The following is a 5,933-nucleotide window of genomic DNA, read 5'->3' as shown; positions in this document are numbered from 1 at the left end:
TTCTTCCTCTTGCCCCCTCTTCTCTCCTCTTCCTCTTTCCTCCTCCTTCCTCCCCTTATCTTTCCTCCTTTCCCCGCCCAGGAATAATCTTCTAAGCCCCACTGGTAATTTCACTGGCAACAGCGGGATGACAAACAGGAGCCAAGGAGAAACTGTCAGGCTAAATATTATCACGAGAGAGAGAGAGAGAGAGAGAGAGAGAGAAAGAGAGAGAGAAGGGGGGGGAGGAGGGGGGAATGAAGGGAAAAACTTTAGGATCTTCCAAATGGATCTTCCTGAGAGAGAGAGAGAGAGAGAGAGAGAGAGAGAGAGAGAGAGAGAGAGAGAGAGAGAGAGAGACGAATTGAGTATTTCCTTGGAGTAATGTTAAGAAGGAAAGACAATGGATTAAGATGGAGGAATAGTGAATCGAGGAGGAGGGAGGAGGAAGAGGATTAGGAGAACTAGAGTCATGGTAGGAGGAGGAGAAGGAAGAGGAGGAGGAAGATGAAGAGGAGGAGGAACGATGGGTGAACAAGATGAGAGAGGAAAAGAGGAAGAAAGAGGAAGTGAGAGATGGATGACAGGGAGAAGAGGAGGAAGAAAAGATGAAGATGAAGCAGGTGGTAGGAGACGGAGAATAAAGTGCAGATGAAATTTATGTGACAGACGGAGGAAGCATTAGAAAGAGAGAGAGAGAGAGAGAGAGAGAGAGAGAGAGAGAGAGAGAGAGAGAGAGAGAGAGGGAGGGAGGGAGGGAGAGAGAGAAACCTTTCAAGCTGAGAACACCATACTTTTTTTTTTTAACCAAATACCAGACAATTTTATTCAGCTAAGACATCGCTCTGGTAATGAAGGGGTTAAGGAAGGCTGTATCAAACCCCTCCAGTGTAGATAGTCACTCCTAAGCTGAATAAAATCGTCAGGCATGAAGAAAAGGACAGCTGGTAAGTCATCGTAGTGAATTGGTTAACTTCTGCCTTGTGTCTGAACTGTAGCTCTCTCTCTCTCTCTCTCTCTCTCTCTCTCTCTCTCTCTCTCTCTCTCTCTCTCTCTCTCTCTCTCTCTCTCTCTCTCATGCATTTGCACATCAACATATTATCAACACGAACAAGGCATTCAGTAGAGCGCATACCTCCGCCACTCTAAGCAATTTCTACACGGTCTTCCTGCTCGACCAATAATTTAGTTTACGGAAAGCTTTGGTCTAATATCACAATCAATTATTTTTTATTTTTATTATTATTATTTTTTTTTTAGCCCATGATGGCGACGACTCACTGTTGTATTCCATCTCATGCCAGACGGTTTTATTTGAGTATTGGGGACCGAGAGTGTTAATACTAGTGTCGTGTACTCTGTGTATTACTGTACATTATATTCCAAAAGAAGTCAGACGATTTTATTCAGCTGGGACTTAAGTAATATGATCCTTGAGGACTTAGCCTGGCCCTGTAAGTTAATTTCTCAAAACCAGTTGCCGTATAACGGAAAAGACCATTTTATTTTCGTTATTTAGTGGATTTTGCCTAAGGAAGGTGAAGTAAAGGCTCGGGGTAGGTACTTTAGCAAATTAAAAGTATTATATATATATTTTTTTTAGTAGTTCTGGTCTCGACACAAAAGTAACAGGTTGAAAAAAGTAGCAGGAGCATCTGTTTATTTTGTCATATTTGTTGGATTTTTAATGGGAAAGGCGAAATAGAAAACAGCCTTAGGAGAACTTTGGCCTGGAGGTTATGTGAGGGACCTTCATCTTAGCAGTTCTCATTACAACCCTCCTATCTCTCCCCCGGACCCTTTGTAGCTCAGGAAAACACACTAGCTCTCTCTCTCTCTCTCTCTCTCTCTCTCTCTCCCTCCTTTATTTGTTTTTTATGAGGCCGAATGAAAAAAATAGGAGAGGAAATTACTACTTTCTCTTTTTTCTCCTTTTATTTTTGGTCCAGATTTCGTAGGCCAAAGGTACAAACTGGCCGTGGGAATCTCTCTCTCTCTCTCTCTCTCTCTCTCTCTCTCTCTCTCTCTCTCTCTCTCTCTCTCTCTCTCTCTCTCTCTCGTGTAGGGCGGCAGAACACCTCCATTAGGAGCCACAGACAAGGGTTTCACAGTGTCGGTTTAAAAGCCTTTTCAGCTCGACCGTAACAAGCCGACCAAGTTTTAACGGGATTGGGCCGAGAGAGAGAGCGAGCGAGCGAGCGAGAGAGAGAGAGAGAGAGAGAGAGAGAGAGAGAGAGAGAGAGAGAGAGAGAGAGAGAGGAGAGAGAGAGAGAGAGAGAGAGATTCGTGTGTTGGTCTTGAGTTTGCTCTGTTTTGCTTTCATTTCCATCTGTGTTTATTTAATACTTTTTCTATCGTGTTGTGTATTTTGTGTTGGTTTCTCATATTCCCTTTCTTGTTTTTTTTATTTTTTTTATTTTCCTTGCTTCGGATTTTCTTTTTCAGTGTTCTCTGTTGTCTGTTTGGTTTTCATTTTCTCTCTTTTTTTTTTTGTCATTGTTGTCTTTTGCTATTGTTGGGTGTACAGTGTATATATATATATTTTGTGTGTGTGTGTGTGTGTGTGTGTGTGTGTGTGTGTGTGTGTGTGTGTGTGTGTGAATGAGTATGTAACGTATATCCTCCTCCTCCTCCTCCTCCCATTCCTCTCCTATTCTTCCTCTTCCTCCTGTTTTTCCTCCTCCTCCTCTTCCTCCTGTCATCCTCCTCCTCTGTGTATCCCAATGCCTCACACCACCTGGAGAGCTAATGAGATTCAATCCTACTAATCAACAGTATTCACACGGGTTGGAATCTCTCCCCTTTACTTCCCAGTCCTAATGCAAGTGTAAAGGAATTATTGACCGCTGCTGAACGACCGCCTTACTCAGCATTATTAACTCTTTGCTCTTCTCTTCTGTCTCATTAAATCACTCTATAACACCACCAAACTTTGCATAAATCAAAAACGAAATTGATTTGAACCAGTCGTATCCAAAAAAACAAATCGCTAAGGAAGAGGTGTTAGGGAGATTCCATAGCTGACGAGAATAGGGATAATAGTCTCCATTAACTACTACAAAAGGATCCTATTTCTAAGTCGAGGAAAATAGGGAGGCAGCAGCAAGAAGAGAAGTTGCATACTCGGGCTGAAGGGGTTAAAACAACAGGGGGGAGCAAAAGTTTCGCGGCATATTAAAACAGTAAATTTGCGACGAACGGTATTGTGCTCCTGCCGTAAAATGTGTGTGTGTGTGTGTGTGTGTGTGTGTGTGTGTGAGAGAGAGAGAGAGAGAGAGAGAGAGAGAGAGAGAGAGAGAGAGAGAGAGAGAAAGAGAGAGAGTGGGGGGGGCCCAGTGATAAACCAAACGATTCTCTCTCTCTCTCTCTCTCTCACGAAGTAGGTTGACACTTCTGTCCACATCTGTAAATATTGACTTGCGAAGGAATATTACTTCTCGCGTATGTTTCCAAGCAACTTAACAGTATATCATTTTTTTTAATACTGTAAGCGGCGAAAAACACAAATATTAAAACCTGGAGATGTGTTTGGAGGATGAATGGGGAAGGACGAATGAGGAGGGACGAATCGGGAAGGACGAGTGGGGACGGACGAATGGGGAAGGACAATGTAGGAATATTGATCCTTTAATGTACCTTTCGTCCCTATGGTGAAAAGTCAAATGAGTAAGCCAGGTGTGACAGAAGGATGAATGGAAGGTGACATTGTACGAATATTACACACACACACACACACACACACACACACACACACACACACACACACACACACACACACACACACACACACACACACACACACACACACACACACACACACACACACACACACACACACACACACACACACACACACACACACACACACACACAACCACTCACCCCGAGACAAACGCACCAATATATCTGAACAGAGGAGCCCGGTATAATGCAGTATACCACCTACACGTCGACACAAAGTTCACGAATAAGTCTGCAGGCACGATTTCTTTCTGTAATTTTAACTTTTGGCTCGGGTACAACAAGGGGTGTTAAGAATGGGGATGGAGGAGGAGGATGTTAAGTATGGGGAAGGAGGAGGAGGGTGTTAAGAATGGGGAAGGAGAAGGTGTTGGGTGTACGTGTCTTTGCATTTGTTTTAAGTTTTTATTTATTTATTTTTTTTGTGACATTGTTTTGATGCGTTGTCCAGGTTGCCATTTACAAGGTGCGACGTGAGAGTTATTGGATTTTTCTTACTGTTGTTGTTGTTGTTGATGTTTTTGTAGTTTATATTAGTATCAGTCATTATTATTATTATTATTATTATTATTATTTTATTAGTATTAATATTGCACATCGCACCCCACCGCCCGAACATAAGAAAGCCACAAGTGACAGACGGCAGGGAAATGACGGAAGAGAAAGGATAATTAAAGACCAAAACGTGACAGCATCAGCGTTAAAAACCAGACAGCAGTACACGATTCCTGGAATATTCAAAGTTATCCAAAGAAGACAGGGAACTACATACTCAGGCAAATTTTTCCACATATTCATTCTAAACATTCATAATACACCTGATTTTTTTTTTCTGAAACAATGCAACAACGAGAATGCATATTGAAGTTTTGCATTTGTTTGAGTTTAATGTTGCATATAGAAGTGTTTGCTACAGCGAATATGATGTTGAAAATTGCTGCATAGAGCCATTCGCTTATACATAATTATGTCCTTAATCAACATCGGAATTATTGGTGCCCAGAGGTTGGATGAAACTGACACTCTGTATTTTAATGAGTATTGACTGGAAAATGTACTTAGTTATTCAAGTAAGATAATTGAGTACAGTGTTTCAGTACTCCAGGGTCTTTGTATCAGAACGCAAAACACGGCTGGAGAAACGTTGCCTTTGTATTTGACTTTACCTGTGCATTCACACAGGGAAAAATAGAAACAGGTAATATTCAGACTGGGACGGAAAAAAACAAAATCGTAACATGACTGAGGGTAATGCTAGACGAGAAAGAGCATAAGACGTGTGGAAGAGAGTGGAAGATTACACTGGTGGAAGAGAGCAAGGAGTATGTGGTGTGGAAGGAGAGAGTGGAAGAGTACTTAAATGAGAGAGAAACTGGAGAAGGATGAATATAAAGTAGAGGAAGAGAGAGGAAGGGTACATTGGTTAGAGAGAGGGAAGAGGAAGGTGTACCGGTATGTGATTTGGAAGAGTGTTAAAGAGTATACTGGTTACAAGGAAGAGGAAGGTGTATGCAAGAAGAGAGAGGAAGAGTACACTGGTTAAAGAAGAGGAGGAAGGTGTATGTACAAGAAGAGTGGAAGAGTGCAGTGACAGAGAGAGGAAGGTGTGACATGGAATAGAGTGAGAGTAGCCTACCTTATCAAGAGGGACGAAAGAGGAAGGAGCAGGTGGCAAGGAAGAAGTGAGAAGGAAAAGGAAACAGTATGTGATAAGGAGAGTGGAAGAGTATATTGGAGAGAGAGAGAGAGAGAGAGAGAGAGAGAGAGAGAGAGAGAAGGAAGGGGAGAAAGAGTGACTGAGAGAGTAATAAAAGTATATGAGGAGAAAAGTAGCCTGGAAGTGGTTCTATTAGACGGCCATCCACTTTACGAGAGCTGCCATGAGGGAACAGAATGCCAGAGATGATGATGATGATGATGATAGTGATGGTGGTGGTGTTGGTGTTGGTGATGGTGGTGATGATGATGATTATGGTGATGATGATGATGATGGTGGTGGTGATGGTGATGATGATGATTATGGTGATGATGATGATGATGATGATGATAATGATGTCATTCGAAACGAAAGGCATGTATGTAAGTCGAAGCAGAATGAAAAATAAACAAGAGAAGAATCAGACACCTAAAAATAAATACGATCAAGTAAGGAGAGAAACTTTGACGAAGAAAAGAATCAGTAAGACCCTCAGAAAAATAAATAAATAAATAAA

Source organism: Coenobita brevimanus, chromosome 95, assembly GCF_032717465.1.
Source record: "Coenobita brevimanus isolate Jiangsu-jjx chromosome 95, ASM3271746v2, whole genome shotgun sequence".
Classification (NCBI taxonomy): domain Eukaryota; kingdom Metazoa; phylum Arthropoda; class Malacostraca; order Decapoda; family Coenobitidae; genus Coenobita; species Coenobita brevimanus.
Note: the sequence above shows the minus strand (reverse complement) of the source record.